Source organism: Taudactylus pleione, unplaced genomic scaffold (genome assembly GCF_031769625.1).
Source record: "Taudactylus pleione unplaced genomic scaffold, aTauple2 ptg000393l, whole genome shotgun sequence".
In the NCBI taxonomy this organism is placed as follows: Eukaryota; Metazoa; Chordata; class Amphibia; order Anura; family Myobatrachidae; genus Taudactylus; species Taudactylus pleione.
This window is the reverse complement of record NW_028284794.1, coordinates 6282809-6307474: the sequence shown is the minus strand read 5'-3', so window position 1 is coordinate 6307474 and position 24666 is coordinate 6282809. Positions and strand designations below refer to the sequence as shown.

Sequence of the window (24666 nt, the reverse complement as noted above, 5' to 3'; positions counted from 1 at the left end):
CTGATGATACTCAGATCTACCTTTCCTCCCTTGACCTCTCCCCCTGTCATCTCACTCGTATCTCCAACTGTCTCTCTGCTATCTCTTCCTGGATGTCCCAGTGATTTTTTAAACTTAATATGTCTAAGACTGAGCTGATCATTTTCCCACCCTCCAACATAACCGCACTTCTCACCATTTCTTTATCAATTGATGGCACAACTATATCCTCAAGCTCCAAAGTGCACTGTCTTGGAGTCATCCTGGCCTCCTCCCTCTCCATCAAATCACATATCCAAAATCTCTTGCAGTCCTGTCATTTCCATCTTAACACTGTGTCAGGCACAGCTGGCCTGACACGCACCACAAAGTTGTTCTCGCTCACCTCTCCACTGCAAAGGGGTGCAGGGGCCTGCCCCTCCTAGTACCTTCCTATCTCTAGGTGCTGTTTGAAACCCCCTAGTCAGTTTACCCGGCACCTGTGTAGAGTGCAGTAGTGACCTTCCTGGCCTCTTAGGCTCATTGTGCCCAAACTCGTCTGACTTTTGAAGGTACGTATTTCTTTTTATTTTCTCACAAACGCCTAAACTTGTACTCATGTTCGTGTTTTCTCTTTTTTAAGGTTAATAAATGTGGTTTTGTGAATCAGATTTCCATATATTTTCTCTTTGTACATTCTAATGAAGGTTACTGATCACTTTAAGAGCATTAGAAATGAGTTACTTAGGTGCTAATGGCGATTTTATAACAGGAACCTGTCATGCACACTGCACCTGAACCTGAGAGTCCAAGAGGTGTGCGTGATGCAGGGTTAAAAATATTTCCAAGATTAGACCCTTTCTCACCCAGGATGCCTCTAAAACTCTCATCCATTCACAGATTGGACTACTGTAACCTCCTCCTATCTGGCCTCCACAACTCCCATCTCTCTCCACTCCAGTCTGTCCTTAATGCTGCTGCTCACTCACCTTTCTCTCCAAATGCTCTGCAACTGCCTCCCCTCTCCTACAACCCCTCCACTGGCTCCTCTTCCCTTTCCAAACCCAATTCAAGGTTCTCCCTTACAAAGCCCTCACACACTCCTCTCCCATATACATCTCTGACCTCATCTCCCTTCACTCTCCTGTCTGCCCTCTTCATTCAACAAATGCACGCCACCTCTCATGCCAATTGATTACTTCCTCTTACTCCCACCTCCAAGATTTTGCCTGCGCTGCTCCCCACATTTGGAACTCTCTCCCTCTTCCCATCAGACTCTCCACCTCTCTACAATCCTTCAAACAGGCTCTCAAGACCCACTATTTCATCAAAACTTTCCAGCTCTCATCTTAACTTGCTGCTATAATACTCCTTCCTCCCTGTCTACCCCATCTGTGTCACACCTGTTTGTCTGCCCCTCCCCTTTACGAGCAGGGCCCTCTACCCTATTGTGCTTCTCATTACTTTACTATCACCTACTTCTTACTCCCCACTAGGGCACCCAACACTTGGTTGCTTTGCTGTGTTGCTTATCTGGGTGTTATGGTAGCTAATGTAGCAATGTATATTAATTAAAATATAACTTTTATTGGATCCTATCTAAAATAGATACAAATGAAAAATAGCAAAATATATGTGACAAAAATAAAAAATAGAAATTCAAATATGTGTGAATTTGTGTAATTAAAATGAACTGTGTGCCTGTATATGGTCTAATTATTCTATGTCTTTAGATAGAATAAAGGATGTGGGACGGTACTAAGAGAAATAGAATTAATAAACCCATTGGGTTATCTAAACATAGCAAAACACCTCTGGATGATGTAGTGACAAATGATTGGTGTACTTACCTTTAAGAGGATATCCGGCTCTACGGTTCTGGTAAGCTTTGTTAAAGCTGCAGCGAAACGCGCGTCGGCTTCACGCTGTGTGCCTGTGGTCAATGAAAATGATAATACCTGTTTGTAATATGTAAAGTGTTTGTTGCCAAAAAAGATGTCAATACTGAGGGATATGTGAACTGACTACCAACACCTGATAGCACCAATGTGTATAGGGTTGAGCCGATTAATATTGCACTAATTCACGTTTGTGTTAAACAGGGTGCTAGTATTCAGTGATACGTGAATTGGCTACCAATACTTTAGAACAGTGAGACAGAGTTTATAAGATTAAGGGGTCTATTTACTAAGCAGTGTTAGGAGAGAGAGTGAAAAGTGATAAGGTGCCAGTCAATCAGTTCCCAACTGTCATCTCAAAGGCTGTGTTTGAAAAATGACAGTTGGGAGCTGATTGGCTGGTACCTTATCACTTTCTTATCACTTTTCACTCTGTCTCCTAACACTGCTTAGTGAATAGACCCCCTAAGTCGATCAATACTAACTTTATGTGCACCAAACTGTAGTTTTGCAATCAAACAGCGTGATCCTAGTGGCATTTCTAGCCACTGCATATACACTGCATGCTTACGGATTGTAGCCCTTTAATTTGGGCAACGTGCAGCTGCTAGGATATCCAGCAGTCACAATAACTAGTGACGTCTTCAATATGAATATTGCGAATGAATGAGATATAGCAGTATGTTAATAGATATCTAATTAAGCCGACTACTATCTACTGTCCAGTTGCTATTCATAGCCCAGTATGAGACACAGTGTGGCTTCTGCCATTTCCAGCGAATACACAGCACGGCACACCCGACATAATTTGTTATGTATAAAGGGAAGATAAGTACTTATCTCCTGACATTAGAATTTACAACCTATGTCAAACACAGTACAAGGTTTTGCAGTGTTTGAAACTGAAGGAAATAAGCTTTGTGAATGTTAGTATTACGTTAAGGCAAAATCAGAATCGCCTGGCTCCTTATAATCATAACTGAGACAATAAACCAGTATACATAAATATAGGTCTATTAACACAGGTGTTTGGATATGTATTACCGTGAATACATCCACACTCCTTTGTATGAAGTACACAAAGGCATATCCAGGCAGACTTGGGGTTAAATCCTCAAGTCAAGTCAGTGGCTGATTTATATAATGTTAAGGGAACACTGATAGATACAATTGTTGCAAAGCACTCTGTGCAAAAGGATATTCCTGTATCTAAGTTTTGGATACAAACACATATAAGACACAAACAATATAAGTGTCTGTGCATATATGACTTATGAAAAATTTAAAAAAGATGCAGACCAATTTGAAAAAATAATTATAGATAGAAAAAAGAAGAAACTGCAAAGAGATAAAAACTATTACATACATAACAAAGTATTTAGGTGGAAACAATATCCAAAGACACATGACCATATTAACCCACTTAATTACACAATTTATTTTTTGGGGTCTCTTTTTGTGATAAATGATTATTCTCTCCAGTGCAATAGAAACTCTTTTCTTATTTATCAATTTATATTATCCTTGTCCTCGTCCTGTATTGTATTTTACTGTAAGTCACTGGTCAACCTATTTGTTTATGTACTATTTAAGGTGCTGCGGAACACTTGTTGTGCCATATAAATAAATGATAACAATAAAATAATAATAACTCACTGCTGATGGTGGACACAACTGCTTCTACTAGTCTTTCACTATCAGCTGTCCTGACCAGATGGCTTCTCCACTGAGAGCCTGTCAGAGCCACTCCTTAATACACTGCCCCTGGTGACTACCTTGCTGCTGCAACTGTAGCAGTCACCTGCAGATACTGGAACTGTGAGGCCAGGTGACCCAGAGCATGGAGCTGGGACAAATTGAAAATACCCCTATTGTTTAATGGTATCTTTTTAGTGATTCCTGTCAACTAATCAGAGACAGAGATCTAGAATTAGGAAAACTTATCAAGTAACAAGAAACAAGAAAGGATTTCTGTAGAGCAGTGTCCAGGGATAGAGAGACAAGTGTGGTGGATCTAGGGAGATATCACAAGAAAAGCCCTGTTAGAGAAGCAAAGGATTAAAAAAAAAAGAATGTACAAATATAATAAATATATTATACACTTTACATTTGGAGGCAAGAACAAAAACAGAATCCTATTTATCAAACCTGGATTTTTATGAGAGAGAAAGGAATTGGAGACAGCCACTGCACAAATCCCCATATAAGATACTGATGGTAGAAACCCCTCAAGAAAGACTAAGAGATATAGGGGTATAGTTATTAAATTGAGAGTTTTTAGAAGTGGAGATGTTGCCCATAGCAACCAATCAGATTCTACTTAACATTTAACTAGCACCTTCTAGAAGATAATATCTAGAATCTGATTGGTTGCTATGGGCAACAACTCCACTTCTAAAACTCTCACTTTAGTAAATATACCCCACAGAGGGAAAGATGGACAGGAATCTCTAAAAGAAGAGCAATTCTAATTTCTTTTTACAGGCACGTGGGACAGCTATGGGTACCAGATTTGCTCTGAGTTTTGCCAACATATATATAGGCACCCTTGAAGATTGTTATATTTGAGATTGACCTTTTAGGTGAATCTGGTATTTTATGGTAGCTTTATAGATGATTTGATTTTTGTGTGGGATGTAGATAAAAGTTCATCATTAAAATCACAGAATTTTAATCACTAACACAGTGAATCTTTCACTTATCACTTCAATCACCATACCATTAGTTATCTGGATGTAACACTCTCTGGGAGTGAAGAATCAATTTCCTCTACTTATACTAAACTAGTTGATTGTACAGATGTGCCCACACACATCTATCCTCTATGCATTACAAGTCATGCAACACATAACACATTAGCTCAGTGTGACTCTGTAGTACCGAGCATCTGTTTGTGGGTCTTTTTACCTTGAAATGCATCTTATTTGCACTAGATATCACAAGCAACTTCTGCTGACTAAAATGATAGGCAGCATGCCTATGTTCTACGTGTGACTGTGGGTTTATCTGCATGCTAAATGCTGCGTTACAGTGTTACAGCCACTGACACTCACTCACAGAACATAGGCATGCTGCCTATCATTTTAATCAGCAGAAGCTGCTTGTGCTATCTAGTCACTAAATTTTGCAAATAAGAGGCATTTGATGGTAAAAAGACGCACAAAAGAAACAGCGCTACCGAGTCATGTCACAACATGGCATGACTATAAGTGCTGTTTAATGCGCAAGGAGGCTAGATGTATGTGGACCCATCTGTAGTTTATACCTTCATTACCATAGTGGTCATTATTGCCCATGCATAAATAATATACCCAGGAGTTAAAATGGGCAGAATACTGTAAGATGACATTGCACCAGATAGTGAGTTTGAATTGAATGCATACGGTCTAAAAAAATTACATTTCTTGATAAACAATACCCTTTAAAAGGACAGAGACCATGCTTCAAATAAACATTTACAGAAGAATTAAATAAAAGTAATGTAAAATTCTAACCCCAATGGTTTAGCAGAAACCTCTAAAGAAGTAACATTTGTAGGATTGGAGAAAGTTACAGGAGAGAAAGAACAAAAGAATAAGAACTCCTCTCTGGTATTCATTTCTCAATTCAATAATAAATCAAAGAAAATTACATCAATATTAAATACGTATTAATAATATATTGTACTTACAAAAGATAAAATTCTGGCAGAATTTCATAAAACCAAAACCTAGGATAGTCTTTAAGAAAAATAGAAACTTAAAAAGCCTTCTGGCTCTGAGTAACTTGAAAAGTATAAAAGTGACAAAAGAGAAATAGGCTTGGTTAACAAAGAAACCACTGTGGTGCTTCCATTTTGAGATATAGTCAGAGCATATGTTCTGTCCGGTCAGTGTTCTGGAATACCCGAAACCCAGTGGGACACATACAGTGTGAAAAAAAAATTTACTATGGAAGATTCAACTAGGGGTGCTGCTCATTTTAAAATATTAACTAAAGCTATAATGAGAGAAAGTTGATTTGGTCTCTGTGATGGGGAGTATTGGTCCCACCCTTTGGGAAGATTAGGTTATATATCTTTAGAATGTAAGATCTTACGAACAGGGCCCTCTGCCCCCTTGTCCATTTTCTTTGCTTATACATTCATCTACTCCTTCCTCCCCACTAGGGCACCTAACACTTGGTTGCTTATGCCCTGTTGCTTATTTGAGTGCTATTATTATTATTATTATTATTATTATCATTTATTTATATGGCGCCACAAGTTTTGCGCAGCGCCTTACAAAGTTTATAAACAAATTGTAGACAAGCAACTTATAGAACAATACAATACAGGACCAGGGCATATATAATATATATTGCTACTAGGGATGAGCGGGTTCGGATTTCTGAAATCCGAACCCTCCCAAGCCACCCGCTCCAAGCTGGGATCCGAATTTGTCTCTGGTTTTCCCACCTGACTCGGAACTGAAATCGAGGCAAAGCATCATCATCCTGCCTTACGGATCTCACAGGTTTTGGATTCTATTCCCAGTGTCAGTGCCATTTCCCACTCCAGCTGTGGACAGTGAGGAGGGAGTTAGGGCTGGCTGGGCTGTGTTGTGTTGTGCTTCTGTTCTCCATAGGGGCTGTGTCCACTCCTCCAAAGTCCATAGGGGCTGGCTGGGCTGTGTTGTGCTGCTGTTGTCCATAGGGGCTGGCTGGACTGTGTTGTGCTGCTGTTGTCCATAGGGTCTGGCTGGGCTGTGTTGTGCAGTCAGTTGTCCATAGGGGCTGTGTCCACTCCAAAAGTCTATAGGGGCTGGCTGGCTGGCCTGTGTTGTGCAGTGTCCCATAAAGCCTGTAGTCCTAAAGGGGTGCTGTAGTGTTGTCCAGGGGGTGATCTGTCCTTCAGGGGAGCTCCAGCCAAGTGCAAAAAAAAAAATTATTTCTGTGTTTGTGAATTATGTGCACTGTAGCTGCACGTGCATCAACAAAGTAGAAGTGCCAAGCATGTGCCTGTGTCATAAGTAAAGGGCTGGCTGGCTCATCTCTTAAAGGGTGGTGTAACCCCCAAAGTGCACTTCAAAAAATAAAAAAAATCTTCTTTTCTGTGTTGTGAATTGTGTGCACTGTAGCTACACGTGCATCAACAAAGGAGCAGCGCCAAGCATGCGCCTGTGTCATAAGTCTGTTAAAGGGTGGTGTAACTCCCAAAATGCGCAGTAGCCACATGTGCATCAACAAAAGAGCAGTGCCAAATGTGCACCTGTGCCATAAATCAAGGGCCAGCTGGCTCATCTGTTAAAGGGTGGTGTAACCCCCAAAGTGCGCTCCACAAAAAATAAACAATTCTGTTTTTCTGTGCTTGTGTGTGAAATGTATGCGCAGTAGCCGCACGTGCATCAACAAAGGAGCAGCGCCAAGCGTGCACCTGTGTCATAAGTAAAGAGCCGGCTGGCTAGTCTGTTAAAGGTTGGTGTAAACCCCAAAGTGCACTCCAAAAATAATAAAAAATTCTTCTTTTTTGATTGTGAATTGTATGCGCTGTAGCCGCATGTGCATCAACAAGGAACAGTGCCAAGCATGCACCTGTGTCATTCGTTTGTTAAAGAGTGGTGTAATCCCCAAACTGCACTCCACAAAAATTTTTAAATTCTTCTATTCTGTGTTGTGAATTGTGTGCACTGTAGCTGCACGTGCATCAACAAAGGAGCAGCACCAAGTATGCGCCTGTGTCATAAATCTGTTAAAGGGTGGTGTAACCCCCAAAGTGCACTACACAAAAAATAAACAATTCTTTTTATCTGTGTTTGTGTGTGAAATGTATGCACAGTAGCCACACGTGCATCAACAAAGGACCAGCGCCAAGTGTGCACCTGTGCCATAAGTCTGTTAAAGGGTTGTGTAACCCCCAAAGTGCCCTCCAAAAAAAATAAAAAATTATTTTCTGTGTTGTGAATTGTGTGCACTGTAGCCGCACGTGCATCAACAAAGGAGCAGCGCCAAGCATGCGCCTGTGTCATAAGTAAAGGGCCAGCTGCCTCGTCTATTAAAGGGTGGTGTAACCCCCAAAGTGCACTCCAAAAAATTTTTACATTTTTCTTTTCGTGTTTGTGTGCACCTTAGCTGCATGTATATATCAATATAACATAAATGGAGGACAAAACTTTGTCCGATAAAAATAAAATAGGGAAAGATCAAGAACCACTTCCTCCTAGTGCTGAAGCTGCTACCACTAGTTATGACATAGACTATAAAATGCCATCAACGTCATCTGCCAAGGTCTTTTCCCAATGTCATAGTAGAGGGCATATAAAATCAAAAATGATAAACTTCTGGAAAATTACCTTCAAAAACATTTAAATCATCTGCGGAGAAACGTAAACTTGCCAATATGCCATTTACGACACAGAGTGGCAAGGAACGGCTAAGGTCATTCCCTATGTTCATGACTAGTGGTTCACCTTCACATGACAATGGAAGCCCTCCTCCCGCTACAAAAATCAAATGAGTTAAGCTGGCAAAAGCACAGCAAAGAACTGTGCGTTCTAAGAAGATACCACAAATCCCCAAGGAGAGTCCAAGTGTGGTGGCGATTGCGATGCCTGACCTTCCCAGCACTGGACGGGAAGAGGTTGCTCTTTCCACCATTTGCACGGCCTCTGCAAGTGCTGGAAGGAGCACCCACAGTCCACTTGCTGATATGCAAATTGAAGATGTCACTGTTGAAGTACAACAGAATGAGGATACTGGTGTAGCTGGCGCTGAGGAGGAAGTTGGCGAGGAGGATTCTGATGGTGATGTGGTTTGTTTACAACAGGCTCCGGGGGAGACAGCTGTTGTCCGTGGGATGAAAAAGCCCATCACAGTCATGCGTGGGCAGAAGACCAAACATTGCACCTCATTAGTCTGGCCATATTTCTATCCAACTCTGGACAACAACTGTCTTGCCATATGTTCCATATGTAAAGGTGAAATAAGTAGGGGTAGGTACGTTAACCACTTAGGAACATCCTCCCTTATACGTCACCTGCAGCGCGTTCATAAAAAGTACCTGTCAAGTTAGAAACTTTGGCTAAGACTGTAAGCAGTCCAGGGACACCTAAATCCCTTTGTCCTGTTGTCTCCAAGCGCCTGCAAACCACACCGTCAACTACCCCGGCGTCAATTTCCTCCTTAGTCAGGATCAAAAGTAGTCCTGCAGGCCATGTCACTGGCATGACTGAGGATCCTGCATTGCCATGCCTACTGCTGCCGCTGCTGCTGTTGCTGCTGGGAGTCATTCATCATACCAGAGAGGAAGTAGGAACACCACTACTTTTACTAAACAATTGACCCTCCAACAGTCCTTAGCGAGGAGGATGAAGTACGACAGCAGTCATCCTGAAGCAAAACGGATAACTGAGGCCTTGACTTCTATGTTGGTGTTAGATGTGCATCCGGTATCCACCATTAGTGTAGTGAGATATAGAAAATTGATGGAGGTAGCGTGTCCCCAGTACCAAATCCTGTCTAGATTCCACTTCACTACGCAGGCAATACCGAGACTGTAAACAAACGTCAGAAAAAGTGTCTTAAAAAATGCGGTTGTACCCAATGTCCACTTAACCATGAACATGTGGACAAGTGGAACAGGGCAGACTAAGGACTATATGACTGTGACAGCTCACTGGGTAGATGTATCACCTTATGCAGCAACAACAGCAGCATCACCAGTAGCAGCATCTCAGAAACACCAGCTCGTTCCAAGGCAGGCTATGCTGTGTATCACCAGTTTCAGTAAAAGGCACACCACCGACAACCTCTTAGAGAAACTGAGGGAAATCATTGCCCAGTGGCTTACCCCACTTAGACTCTCCTGGGGATTTGTGATATCTGACAACACCACCAATATTGTGCGGGCATTACATCTGGGCAAATTCCAGCACGTCCCATGTTTTGCTCACACAATAAACTTGGTGGTGCAGAATTTTCTGAACAACAACAGGGGCATGCAGAAGACGCTTTGGGTGGCCCGAAAAATTTCTGGCCACTTTTGCCATTCAGTGACTGCGTGCCAAAGACTGGAGCGCCAGCAAACACTCTTGAACCTGCCCTGCCATCACCTGAAGCAAGAGGTTGTGATGTGGTGGAACTCAACCATCTATATGCTTCAGAGGATGGAGGAGCAGCAAAAGGTCATTCAAGCCTATACATCCACCTATGAGGCAAAGAAGGGGGTATGCACCTGACTCAAGTGCAGTGGAGAATGATTTCCATGTTGTACAAGGTTCTTCAGCCCTTCGAACTTGCCAAACATGAAGCCAGTTCAGACACTGCCAACTTGAGTCAGGTCATTCTCCTCATCAGGCTTTTGCAGAAGCAGCTGGAAAAAGTGAAGGAGGAGCTAAGACAGAGCAATTCCGCTTGGCATGTGGGACTTGTGGATGAAGCCCTTCATTCGCTTTGCCAGGATTCCAGGGTGGTCAATCTGTTGAAATCAGACAACTACATTTTGGCCACCATGCTTGATCCTATGTTTAAAGCTTATGTGGTGTCTCTTTTTCCAGCTGACACAAGCCTGCAGAGGTGCAAAGACCTGCTGGTGAAAACACTGTCAGCTGAAGCGGAACATGACACGTCAACAGCTCCTTCTTCATTTTCTCCTGCAACTGGGGCTGCCAGGAAACAACTTAGGTATCCTAAGCAACCCACTAGCGGTGATGCAGGGCAGGCAGGACCAAGTTTGGATATCTGGTCCAGACTGAAGGACCTGGCAACAGTTTCTGACATCAGAAAAAATGAATTTTCCCTCCAGCACACTGTAGCAAAATCAATAATACTTAAATCCTACATAATAATAGAGATTGAAAGGTATTAGTTACATACATATGCAAAAAAATGAATAAGCGTCAGGCCAATTGTCAAGGCTCATCTATACTGGTATCCCTAACATTAAGGGGTTCACGTCTGAGAAGCAAGGCACCCAAAAAAATTCTAGCCAAGGACCATCCCCAGGGCATCATACGAAAAGGGGAAAAAAGGTGATAGTGAAGTGTAAAGGATAGATGTGTAAGGATAAATCAATAAGTGTTAATGAAGTGTGAAATAATTAAAATGACATAAATAATATACAAACAATTAGAGAAGTGATAAAAATATTCTATGTGAATTAAGTGGTGATGCCATGAGAAAGGTCCAGCCAGAATAATCCTGGGAGCCCCACTCCCAAATGCTCACCCCAAAATAATTATTGCTACATAATAGTAGCACCCACTCTGGGTCATATAATTACAAATTAGTGTACTGCATGATAACAGCACATGTATGAGCTGAGAGCTAACTTACCTTGGAGGTACCCCAAAAAACCTCCACGTGGCACTATAAGGATCAGCACCTCCTCCTAATGCTGACTCCCTTCATACCTCTCCAAACTGCAAACAAATAATATGGTAGTTGCTCAAATCAGCTATAATGACATACCACAGGTGCTTGTAAAGGGCGGGGTATACACTGAGCACAGAAAAAAGGGATTTTCCCTCCAGCACTGTAGCAAAATCAAAAATATTTAAATCCTACATAATAATAGAGATTCAGAGGTGCCTTGCTTCTCGGACGTGAACCCTTTAATGTTAGGGACGCCAGTATAGAGGAGCCTTGACGATTGGCATGGCGCTTATTAATTTATTTGCAAATGTATGTAACTAATACCTCTGAATCTCTATTATATAGGATTTAAGTATTTTTGATTTTGCTACAGTGTGCTGGAGGGAAAATCCCTTTTTTCTGTGCTCAGTGTATACCCCGCCCTTTACAAGCACCTGTGGTATGTCATTATAGCTGATTTGAGCAACTACCATATATTTTTTGTTAACAATTTCTGACATGTCTACTGTCACTGCATATGATACTGTCACCATTGACAAATTGGTGGAGGATTAAATCGGTGACAGCATCCAAGTAGGGATGTCAGACCTACTGCCTGTACTGCCTGTACCTGTACTGGCAGGAAAAAGAGGCAATTTGGAGGCCCCTGTACAAACTGGCTCTATTTTACCTCAGTTGCCCCCCCTCCAGTGTGTACTCCGAAAGAGTGTTTAGTGCAGCCGGGAACCTTGTCAGCAAACGGCGTAGGAGGTTGCTTCCACAAAATGTGGGGATTATGTTCATAAAAATGAATTATTAACTCTTCCAGGGAGGCCATCCTCCAGAACGTACAGAGGGACCTGTGGTGGTGGATTCCAGTGGGGATGAATTAATACTCTGTGAGGATGAGGATGTACACAACACTGAAGAGGGTGAGGAATCGGTGGATGAAGAGGATGAGGATGACATCTTGCCTCCATAGAGCCAGTTTGTGCAGGGACAGATTAATTGCCAGCTTGCTTTGTGGAGGCCCAAACAAACCAATCATTTCAGCCACAGTCATGTAGCAGACCCTGGCGCTGAAAAGATTGATTTGTTAAAGAGTGCATGTCCTGTTTATACAACATAAGGGTGGGTGGGAGGGCCCAAGGACAATTCCATCTTGCACCTCTTTTTTTCTTTGCATTATGTACTGTTTGGGGCCTAGTTTTTCAAACTGCCATCCTGTCTGCCACTGCAGTGTCACTCCTAGATGGGCCACGTGTTTGTGCCGCCCACTTGTGTTGCTTAGCATAGTCATCCAGCTACCTCGGTGCAACCTTTTGGCCTAAAAACAATATTGTGAGGTGTGAGGTGTTCAGAATAGACTGGAAATGAGTGGAAATTAATGTTATTGAGGTTAATAATAGCAAAGGAGCAGAAAAACCCACAAAATCTGTGATTTTAGCTGTTTTTATGCTTTTTTTAAAAAAAAATACAGATCCAAAACACAAAACCCAGAACCCAAAACACGGAAGGGTGGTTTTGGCAAAACCAATCAAGATCCAAAACACGAAGAAATATCCAGATCCAAAACCAAAACACGAAAAGTGGCCAGTGCACATCCCTAATTGCTACATTAGTCACCATAACACCCAGATAAGCAACAGAGCATAAGCAACCAAGTGTTAGGTGCCCTAGTGGTGAGTAAGAAGTAGATGAAACTAAAGTAGGGAGAAGCACAAGAGGGTAGAGGGCCCTACTCATAAGGGCTTACATTCTAAAAGGGAGGGGAAGACAAACAGGTTTGACACAGATGGGGTAGATGGGGGGAAGGAACATGTAGCAAGGAGTTAGAATGATAGCTTGAAGGCTTTGATGAAGAAGTGGGTCTTGAGAGCCCGTTTGAAGCATTGCAAAGAGGTGGAAAATCTGATGGGGAGTGGGAGAGAGTTCCAGAGGTGGAGAGCAGTGCAGGCAAAATCTTGGAGGCAGGAGTGGAAGGAAGTAATCAGTTGGCATTAGAGGCGGCGTGCATTAGTTGAACGAAGAGAGCGGAGAGGAGAGTGAATGATCACTAATGCAGCAATGTGTATATACCTTGTCCTGCATTGTATTGTACTATAAGTTACTGTTTTTTGTTCACTTATTTGTTTATGTATTTTGTAAGGCACTGTGGGACACTTGTGTCACCATATGCATTAATAATAATAATAATAATAATAATAATAATAATAATAATTAGGGGTGAGCGGGTTCGGATTTCTGAAATCCGAACCCCCCCGAGCCCCCCCGATCCGAGTCCGATCCGAGTCAGGCTCGACTTTTCCCGCCTGACTCGGATCTGAAATCGAGGCAAAACGTCATCTTCCCGCCTTCCGAGTCTCGCGGGTTTTGGATCCTATATAAGGTACACACGTCGGCGCCATTTTCTCACTCGGCTGTGGACAGTGAAGAGGGAGGGTGGGAGTTAGGGCTGTGTAGTGTAGTGTAGTGTAGTGCTGCTGTTGTCCACTACTTCAAAGTCCATAGGGGCTGGCTGTGTTGTGCTGTGCTGCTGTTGTTAATAGGGGCTGTGTCCACTACTTCAAAGTCCATAGGGGCTGGCTGGACTGTGTTGTGCAGTCAGTTCTCCATAGGGGCTGTGTCCACTCCAAAGTCCTGTGCAGTGTCCCAGTCCTAAAGGAGTGCTGTAGTGTTGTCCAGGGGGTGCTCTGTCCATCAGGGGTGCTCCCCCCAAGTGCTAAAAAAATAATATATTTTCTGTGTTTGTGAATTGTGTGCGCAGTAGCCGCACGTGCATCAACAAAGTAGTGCCAAGCGTGCGCCTGTGTCATAAGTAAAGGGCCGGCTGGCTTGACCGTTAAGGGTGCTGTAACCCCCGAAAGTACACTCCAGTCCAAACCAAAAAAAAAATTATTTTCTGTGTTTGTGAATTGTGTGCGCAGTAGCCGCACGTGCATCAACAAAGTAGTGCCAAGCGTGCGCCTGTGTCATAAGTAAAGGGCCGGCTGGCTTGACCGTTAAGGGTGCTGTAACCCCCGAAAGTACACTCCAGTCCAAACCAAAAAAAAAATTATTTTCTGTGTTTGTGAATTGTGTGCGCAGTAGCCGCACGTGCATCAACAAAGTAGTGCCAAGCGTGCGCCTGTGTCATAAGTAAAGGGCCGGCTGGCTTGACCGTTAAGGGTGCTGTAACCCCCGAAAGTACACTCCAGTCCAAACCAAAAAAAATATTATTTTCTGTGTTTGTGAATTGTGTGCGCAGTAGTCGCACGTGCATCAACAAAGTAGTGCCAAGCGTGCGCCTGTGTCATAAGTAAAGGGCCGGCTGGCTTGACCGTTAAGGGTGCTGTAACCCCCGAAAGTACACTCCAGTCCAAACCAAAAAAAAAATTATTTTCTGTGTTTGTGAATTGTGTGCGCAGTAGCCGCACGTGCATCAACAAAGTAGTGCCAAGCGTGCGCCTGTGTCATAAGTAAAGGGCCGGCTGGCTTGACCGTTAAGGGTGCTGTAACCCCCGAAAGTACACTCCAGTCCAAACCAAAAAAAATATTATTTTCTGTGTTTGTGAATTGTGTGCGCAGTAGTCGCACGTGCATCAACAAAGTAGTGCCAAGCGTGCGCCTGTGTCATAAGTAAAGGGCCGGCTGGCTTGACCGTTAAAGGGTGCTGTAACCCCCAAGTACACTCCAGTCCAAACCAAAAAAAAAATTATTTTCTGTGTTTGTGAATTGTGTGCGCAGTAGCCGCACGTGCATCAACAAAGTAGTGCCAAGCGTGCGCCTGTGTCATAAGTAAAGGGCCGGCTGGCTTGACCGTTAAGGGTGCTGTAACCCCCGAAAGTACACTCCAGTCCAAACCAAAAAAAAAATTATTTTCTGTGTTTGTGAATTGTGTGCGCAGTAGCCGCACGTGCATCAACAAAGTAGTGCCAAGCGTGCGCCTGTGTCATAAGTAAAGGGCCGGCTGGCTTGACCGTTAAAGGGTGCTGTAACCCCCGAAAGTACACTCCAGTCCTAACCAAAAAAAAATTATTTTCTGTGTTTGTGAATTGTGTGCGCAGTAGCCGCACGTGCATCAACAAAGTAGTGCCAAGAGTGCGCCTGTGTCATAAGTAAAGGGCCGGCTGGCTTGACCGTTAAGGGTGCTGTAACCCCCGAAAGTACACTCCAGTCCAAACCAAAAAAAAAATTATTTTCTGTGTTTGTGAATTGTGTGCGCAGTAGCCGCACGTGCATCAACAAAGTAGTGCCAAGCGTGCGCCTGTGTCATAAGTAAAGGGCCGGCTGGCTTGACCGTTAAGGGTGCTGTAACCCCCGAAAGTACACTCCAGTCCAAACCAAAAAAAAATTATTTTCTGTGTTTGTGAATTGTGTGCGCAGTAGCCGCACGTGCATCAACAAAGTAGTGCCAAGCGTGCGCCTGTGTCATAAGTAAAGGGCCGGCTGGCTTGACCGTTAAGGGTGCTGTAACCCCCGAAAGTACACTCCAGTCCAAACCAAAAAAAATATTATTTTCTGTGTTTGTGAATTGTGTGCGCAGTAGTCGCACGTGCATCAACAAAGTAGTGCCAAGCGTGCGCCTGTGTCATAAGTAAAGGGCCGGCTGGCTTGACCGTTAAAGGGTGCTGTAACCCCCAAGTACACTCCAGTCCAAACCAAAAAAAAAATTATTTTCTGTGTTTGTGAATTGTGTGCGCAGTAGCCGCACGTGCATCAACAAAGTAGTGCCAAGCGTGCGCCTGTGTCATAAGTAAAGGGCCGGCTGGCTTGACCGTTAAGGGTGCTGTAACCCCCGAAAGTACACTCCAGTCCAAACCAAAAAAAAAATTATTTTCTGTGTTTGTGAATTGTGTGCGCAGTAGCCGCACGTGCATCAACAAAGTAGTGCCAAGCGTGCGCCTGTGTCATAAGTAAAGGGCCGGCTGGCTTGACCGTTAAAGGGTGCTGTAACCCCCGAAAGTACACTCCAGTCCTAACCAAAAAAAAATTATTTTCTGTGTTTGTGAATTGTGTGCGCAGTAGCCGCACGTGCATCAACAAAGTAGTGCCAAGAGTGCGCCTGTGTCATAAGTAAAGGGCCGGCTGGCTTGACCGTTAAGGGTGCTGTAACCCCCGAAAGTACACTCCAGTCCAAACCAAAAAAAAAATTATTTTCTGTGTTTGTGAATTGTGTGCGCAGTAGCCACACGTGCATCAACAAAGTAGTGCCAAGCGTGCGCCTGTGTCATAAGTAAAGGGCCGGCTGGCTTGACCGTTAAGGGTGCTGTAACCCCCGAAAGTACACTCCAGTCCAAACCAAAAAAAAATTATTTTCTGTGTTTGTGAATTGTGTGCGCAGTAGCCGCACGTGCATCAACAAAGTAGTGCCAAGCGTGCGCCTGTGTCATAAGTAAAGGGCCGGCTGGCTTGACCGTTAAGGGTGCTGTAACCCCCGAAAGTACACTCCAGTCCAAACCAAAAAAAATATTATTTTCTGTGTTTGTGAATTGTGTGCGCAGTAGCCGCACGTGCATCAACAAAGTAGTGCCAAGCGTGCGCCTGTGTCATAAGTAAAGGGCCGGCTGGCTTGACCGTTAAAGGGTGCTGTAACCCCCAAGTACACTCCAGTCCAAACCAAAAAAAAAATTATTTTCTGTGTTTGTGAATTGTGTGCGCAGTAGCCGCACGTGCATCAACAAAGTAGTGCCAAGCGTGCGCCTGTGTCATAAGTAAAGGGCCGGCTGGCTTGACCGTTAAAGGGTGCTGTAACCCCCGAAAGTACACTCCAGGCCAAACCAAAAAAAAATTATTTTCTGTGTTTGTGAATTGTGTGCGCAGTAGCCGCACGTGCATCAACAAAGTAGTGCCAAGAGTGCGCCTGTGTCATAAGTAAAGGGCCGGCTGGCTTGACCGTTAAAGGGTGCTGTAACCCACAAAGTACACTCCAGTCCAAACCAAAAAAAAAATTATTTTCTGTGTTTAGCCGCACGTATATATCAAATCGATATAACATAAATGGAGGACCAAACTTTCTCCGATAAAAATAAAATAGAGAAAGATCAAGAACCACTTCCTCCTAGTGCTGAAGCTGCTGCCACTAGTCATGACATAGACGATAACATGCCATCAACGTCGTCTGCCAAGGCCGATGCCCAATGTCATAGTAGAGGGCACATACAATCCCAAATGGCAAAGTTCAGGAAAATGACCTTGAAAAAGACATTTAAATCAGCTGAAGAGAAACGTAAACTTGCCAATATGCCATTTACGACACGGAGTGGCAAGGAACGGCTAAGGTCGATCCCTAGTATGTTCATGACTAGTGGTTCAGCTTCACATGACGATGGAAGCCCTCCTCCCACTAAAAAAATCAAAAGAGTTAAGCTGGCAAAAGCACAGCGAAGAACTGTGCTTTCTAAGAAGATATCACAAATCCCCAAGGAGAGTCCAAGTGTGGTGGTGGTTGCGATGCCTGACCTTCCCAGCACTGGACGGGAAGAGGTGGCTCTTTCCACCATTTGCATGCCCCCTGCAAGTGCTGAAAGGAGCACCCACAGTCCACTTGCTGATATGCAAATTGAAGATGTCACTGTTGAAGTACAACAGGATGAGGATACTGGTGTAGCTGGCGCTGAGGAGGAAGTTGGCGAGGAGGATTCTGATGGTGATGTGGTTTGTTTAAATCAGGCTCCGGGGGAGACAGTTGTTGTCCGTGGGATGAAAAAGCCCATCACGGTCATGCCTGGGCAGAAGACCAAACATTCCACCTCTTTGGTCTGGCAATATTTCTATCCAAATCCGGACAACAACTGTCTTGCCATATGTACCATATGTAAAGGTGAAATAAGTAGGGGTAGGGACGTCAACCACCTAGGAACATCCTCCCTTATACGGCACCTGCAGCGCGTTCATAAAAAGTTACTGTCAAGTTCAGAAACTTTGGCTAAGACCGTAAGCAGTCCAGGGACACCTAAATCCCGTTGTCCTGTTGTATCCAAGCGCCTGCAAACCACACCGTCAACTCCCTCCTCGTCAATTTCCTCCTTAGTCAGGATCGGAAGTAGTCCTGCAGGCCATGTCACTGGCATGACTGACTCTCCTATCCGGGATTCCTCTGGAGGATCCTGCATTGCTACGCCTACTGCTGCCGCTGCTGCTGTTGCTGCTGCTGGGAGTCGTTCATCATCCCAGAGAGGAAGTAGGAACACCACTACTTTTACTAAACAATTGACCCTCCAACAGTCCTTAGCGAGGAGGATGAAGTACGACAGCAGTCATCCTGAAGCAAAACGTATAACTGAGGCCTTGACTGCTATGTTGGTGTTAGACGTGCGTCCGGTATCCGCCATTAGTGCAGTGGGATTTAGACAATTGATGGAGGTAGTGTGTCCCCGGTTCCAAATACCGTCTAGATTCCACTTCACTAGGCAGGCGATACCGAGACTGTACAGAAACGTCAGAAAAAGTGTCCTCAGTGTCCTGAAAAATGCCGTTGTACACAATGTCCACTTAACCACGGACATGTGGACAAGTGGAACAGGGCAGACTAAGGACTATATGACTGTGACAGCCCACTGGGTAGATGTATCACCTTACGCAGCAACAGCAGCAGCGTCACCAGTAGCAGCATCTCAGAAACGCCAGCTCGTTACAAGGCAGGCTACGCTGTGTATCACCGGTTTCAGTAAGAGGCACACCGCCGACAACCTCTTAGAGAAACTGAGGGAAATCATCGCCCAGTGGCTTACCCCACTTAGACTCTCCTGGGGATTTGTGATATCTGACAACGCCACCAATATTGTGCGGGCATTACATCTGGGCAAATTCCAGCACGTCCCATGTTTTGCTCACACAATAAACTTGGTGGTGCAGAATTTTCTGAAAAGCGACAGGGGCGTGCAGGAGACGCTTTGGGTGGCCCGAAAAATTTCTGGCCACTTTCGCCATTCAGCGACTGCGTGCCGAAGACTGGAGCGCCAGCAAACACTCTTGAACCTGCCCCGCCATCACCTGAAGCAAGAGGTTGTGACACGGTGGAACTCAACCCTCTATATGCTTCAGAGGATGGAGGAGCAGCAAAAGGCCATACAAGCCTATACATCCACCTATGACATAGGCAAAGGAGGGGGTATGCACCTGACTCAAGCGCAGTGGAGAATGATTTCCGTGTTGTGCAAGGTTCTCCAGCCCTTCGAACTTGCCACACGTGAAGTCAGTTCAGACACTGCCAGCTTGAGTCAGGTCATTCCCCTCATCAGGCTTTTGCAGAAGCAGCTGGAGAAAGTGAAGGAGGAGCTAAGACGGAGCGATTCCGCTCGGCATGTGGGACTTGTGGATGAAGCCCTTCATTCGCTTTGCCAGGATTCCAGGGTGGTCAATCTGTTGAAATCAGACCACTACATTTTGGCCACCGTGCTCGATCCTAGGTTTAAAGCCTATGTGGTGTCTCTCTTTCCGGCCGACACAAGCCTGCAGAGGTGCAAAGACCTGCTGGTGAACACACTGTCAGCTGAAGCGGAACGTGACACGTCAACAGCTCCTTCTTCATTTTCTCCTGCAACTGGGGCTGCCAGGAAAAAACTTAGGTATCCTAAGCAACCCGCTGGCGGTGATGCAGGACAGGCAGGACCAAGTTTGGACATCTGGTCCGGACTGAAGGACCTGGCAACAATTTCTGACATGTCTACTGTCACTGCATATGATACTGTCACCATTGACAGAATGGTGGAGGATTACATCGGTGACAGCATCCAAGTAGGCATGGCAGACAGTCCATACCTGTACTGGCAGGAAAAAGAGGCAATTTGGAGGCCCCTGTACAAACTGGCTCTATTTTACCTGAGTTGCCCCCCCTCCAGTGTGTACTCCGAAAGAGTGTTTAGTGCAGCCGGGAACCTTGTCAGCGAAAGGCGTAGGAGGTTGCTTCCACAGAATGTGGAGAAGATGATGTTCATCAAAATGAATTATCAGCTCTTCCAGGGAGACCAGCCTCCAGAAGGTACAGAGGGACCTGTGGTGGTGGATTCAAGTGGGGACGAGTTAATACTTTGTGAGGATGAGGATGTACACACTGAAGAGGGTGAGGAATCGGTGGATGAGGAGGATGAGGATGACATCTTGCCTCCATAGAGCCAGTTTGTGCAGGGACACATTAATTGCCAGCTTGTTTTGTGGGGGCCCAAACGAACCAATCATTTCAGCCACAGTTGTGTGGCAGACCCTGGCGCTGAAATGATTGGTTTGTTAAAGTGTGCATGTCCTGTTTATACAACATAAGGGTGGGTGGGAGGGCCCAAGGACAATTCCATCTTGCACCTCTTTTTTTTCTTTGCATTATGTACAGTTTGGGGCCTAGTTTTTCAAACTGCCATCCTGTCTGCCACTGCAGTTTCACGCCTAGATGGGTCACGTGTTTGTGCCGCCCACTCGTGTCGCTTAGCATAGTCATCCAGCTACCTCGGTGCAACGTTTTGGACATAAAAACACTATTGTGAGGTGTGAGGTGTTCAGAATAGACTGGAAATGAGTGGAAATTAAGGTTATTGAGGTTAATAATAGCATAGGAGCAGAAAAACCTACAAATTCTGTGATTTTAGCTGTTTTTATGCTTTTTTTAAAAAAAATACAGATCCAAAACACAAAACCCAGAACCCAAAACACGGAAGGGTGGTTTTGGCAAAACCAATCCAGATCCAAAACACGAAGAAAGATCCAGATCCAAAACCAAAACACAAAACACGAAAAGTGGCCGGTGCACACCCCTAGAGTATACCCAATAAACATTAAGGGGCAAATGTATCAAAGCTTGATGTGAGATAATATACTGGTAGGGTAATTAGCTCCAAAACAAAAATTAACCCTAGTGTGTATGTGTGTGAGCATGTGGTAGGGAATATAGATTGTAAGCTCCACTGATTGGTTGGTGATATATATCTCACAATTTTATTTCACATCAAGCTTTGATACATATACAGTTTTTAACGATTTATGATAATAATTAATCATTTCTGTGCACCGCCTATAAGACAAAAGTTTTCTTTTCTTGCTTCTAAGATCAAATTTTGAATAATACAGTAATAAAGATAGCTGTTTATTTCTGGAGTTATGTCAACCTTCTGCTCCCTTCCTACACCAGCCCTCTCCCCTGCTTTTTCCTAGTTAGGCAATGGTAGATGCTGGAGCAAAACCTGAGACCCACCATTGCTGATAACAACCACCAGTATATTGCATGTTTTATTAGCGCCTGGGCCAAAAAGGAATTTTGATGACCCCAGGCTCCCAATTGTAACCAAATTAACTGATGTATTTTTCACTGTGACCCCCTCAGATTAGTTGTCTAGGTGTTTGCCCTTCTTGCTTATCCCTATTTACACACAGGGAGAGTTGTATCAAACATTAGCTAGAGATAAGTGGAGAAGCTGCCCACAGTACCTAGCAATTAACTTCTAGGTATAATTTTTCTAGCACAGTCTATATAATTACAGTTAGAAGCTGATTGGTTGCTATTGGCAGCTTCTCTTTATCTCTCTTTAATGTTTGATACATCCCCCCTAGAGTTTCCTAGCCCCCAAATGCGTATTTTGTAATACAACACAATGAGCAGCACATAAAATCCATTCCACTCAAATATGCAGTATACAATAGCTATATATTCAGTATAAATTAATTAGCCATTACATTAAAACCACTGACATGTTTAGTGAATAGCATTGAATATCTCATTACAAGCACACCTGTCAAGGAGGTGGATATATAAGGCAGCAAGGGAACACTCAGTTCTTGGAGTTGATGTGTTGGAAGCAGGAAAAAATGAGTAAGCATAAAGATCAGGGTGACACTGACAAGGGCCAAATTGCCATGGCTAGACGACTGGGTCAGAGCATCTCCAAAAAAGCAGGTTTTGTGGGGGTGTTCCTGGTATGTAGTGATTAGTAGCTACTAAAGTGGTCCAAGGAAGGACAACCGGTGCTGGTGACAGGGTCATAAGCGACCCAGGCTCATTAATGCATGTGGGGAGTGAAGGTTAGCCTGCCTGGTCCTATCCCACAGAAGAGCACAGATTGTTGAAATAGTTAATGCTGACATAATAGAGAGGTGTCAGAACCCATAGTGCATCACAACTTGCTGAGTATGGGACTGTGTAGCCGTAGACAGGTCAGAGTGCCCATGCTGACCTTACTCCACTGCCAAATGAGCCTACAATGGGCCATGGACCAATGGAAGAAGGTGGCCTGGTCTGATGAATCATGTTTTCTATTACATAATGTGGATAGCCGCGTGCGTGTGCGTCATTTGTCTGGGGGAAAAGGTGGCACCGAGGTGTACTATGGAAAGAAGGCAAGCCGGCAGATGCAGAGTGATGCTCTGGGCAATGTTCTGCTGGGAAACCTAGTTTCTGACATTCATGTTACTTTGACATGTACCACCTACCTAAACATTGCTGCAGACCACATACACCCCTTCATGGCAATGGTATTTCCTGAAGACAGTGGCCTCTTTCAGCAGGATAATGCACCCTGCCACACAAAATTGTTCAGGAATGGATTGAGGAACATGACAAAGATTTCAAGGTGTTGACCTCCAAATTCCCCAGATCTCACTCCGATCGAGCATCTGTGGAATGTGCTGGAAAAACAAGTCCAAGCCATGGAGGCCCAACCTTGCAACTTATAGGACTTAAAGAATCTCCTCCGAACATCTTGGTACCAGGTGCCAGATACCAAAGGACACCTTCAGAGGTCTTGTGAAGTCCATGCTTCGATGGGTGCTGTTTTGGCGGCACGAGGGGGACCTACACAATATTAGGCAGGTGGTTTTAATCAGTTAAATAAATCCCAAAATTCTCCTCATATAATTAGGGGTGCTGAGAAAGGGATGGGCCGGGTACAGATCACTTGGGTTCAGGGCTGTTTAGGGCACTTGGCAGAGGCCTGGTTCAGCCAGGGAAGTAGAACAAGTTCATCCTTCAGGTGCACTTTATTAATTAATTTCTAAAATGTTCAGAATATAATTTATTCCTCCTCATTCATAATGGCTTCCATGCACATAATATACAATAGCACGGCCATGACCAAAGTATAAAGTACAATTCCCGTCCCAAACACCTGTATATATTATAACTTCTTCACATGCCTGTATTACAGCTTCATATGCTTCCAGTGCAGTGCAGCTTCATATGGCACTAGTATACACAGCAGTTCAATAATCCATCAATATTAAGTGCCAATGCCACCAAGAAACAGCAGCAATGCTCCTAGTATACAGTAAAGCTTCATCAAATGTTGAAGTCTACAGTCCACCACAGCACTGTACTCTTACTGTATTCAGCATTACAGCTACAATGTTATTATCTTTTCAGTACAGCTATCATGTGCCAATTATTACTCACCCACTACTTGTGCTGCCCTCTATGCAGCATGGAAGTCTTAATTTTTGTGTCTCCATATCTTTCTTCGGAGCCTATTCATCATGATAAAAAAATGTGATAATTATGTTTTGAACTCTCAGCGAGTTCAGTGCAAATATCGGAGGCAATCATCATGCCTACTTCTAAATTATCACTTCTGTAAAGCTGCTCTTGCTGCGGAGACAGGTTTTTGGAAGTGCAAGATACTTTCCCTGCTACTCCACTGCTTGCTCCTCTCACCTCTGCTCAGCACTGCAGGAGCCGGCTCACCAGCACCACACTGCCAGTCTCATCTGACTTCCGTGAGCCGACACTGAGTGCAGGTATCTGTCCTCCTGGCTGCAGGGGAAGTTCTCCCTAATGCCGCTTGATCCCCGGCTCCAGGTGACTCAGATCACCCTATTGGCGGCTCCAGTCACAGTGCCGCTCCATATTATGGGGCTGTCTGTATCCCCAATGTCCCCTCTCCCTCCCCGCATCCTCTACCAGTTGTCCTCTACCTACCCATATCCTTTCCCCAGTGTCAGTGCACCCTCTCCCCAGTGTCCAGAGCTCCTTCCCTGCTTCCTCCCCAGGGTCCACGCTCTCTGTCCACATCCTCTCCCCAATGTCCACGCTCCTTACAGACATCCTCTCCCCAATGTCCAGCTCTCCCTGCGCTTCATGCCTGCATCCTCTCCTCAGTGTCCAGCTCTCCCTGTGCTCCCTGCACGCATCCTCTCCCCAGTGTCCAGCTCTCCCTGTGCTCCCTGCACGCATCCTCTCCCCAGTGTCCAGTTCTCCTTGCCCATAATCTCTCCTCATTTTCCAGCTCTCCCTACTCGCATCCTCTCTTCAGTGTCCAGCTTTCCCTGCCCGCATTCTCTCCCCAGTGTCCAGCACTCCCAGTCCGCATCCTTTTTCCAGTGTCCAGCACTCCCAGCCTGCATCCTCTCCCCAGTGTCCAGCGCTCCCCACGCTCCCAGCCTGCATCCTCTCCCCAGTGTCCAGCGCTCCCCACTCTCCCAGCCTGCATCCTCTCCCCAGTGTCCCCGCTCCCTGTACTCCCTGCCCTCATCCTCTCCCCGTGTCCCCGCTCCCTGTGCTTCCTGCCCGTATCATCTCCCCCTATCCACTTTCCCTTTGCTCCCTATC

The 24666-nt window shown here is 44.7% G+C and overlaps 1 protein-coding gene across 1 annotated transcript in view; it reads right to left on the bottom strand.

The window, feature by feature from the left end:
* LOC148507432 (galactose-3-O-sulfotransferase 4-like) overlaps positions 1–24666 on the bottom strand; it is a 104706-nt gene that overhangs the window by 41924 nt on the left and 38116 nt on the right. The window contains exon 2 of the mRNA XM_088446147.1: positions 1809–1891. The gene's annotated coding sequence lies outside the window, so the exon portion shown is untranslated. The remainder of the gene's footprint in view (positions 1–1808; positions 1892–24666) is intronic.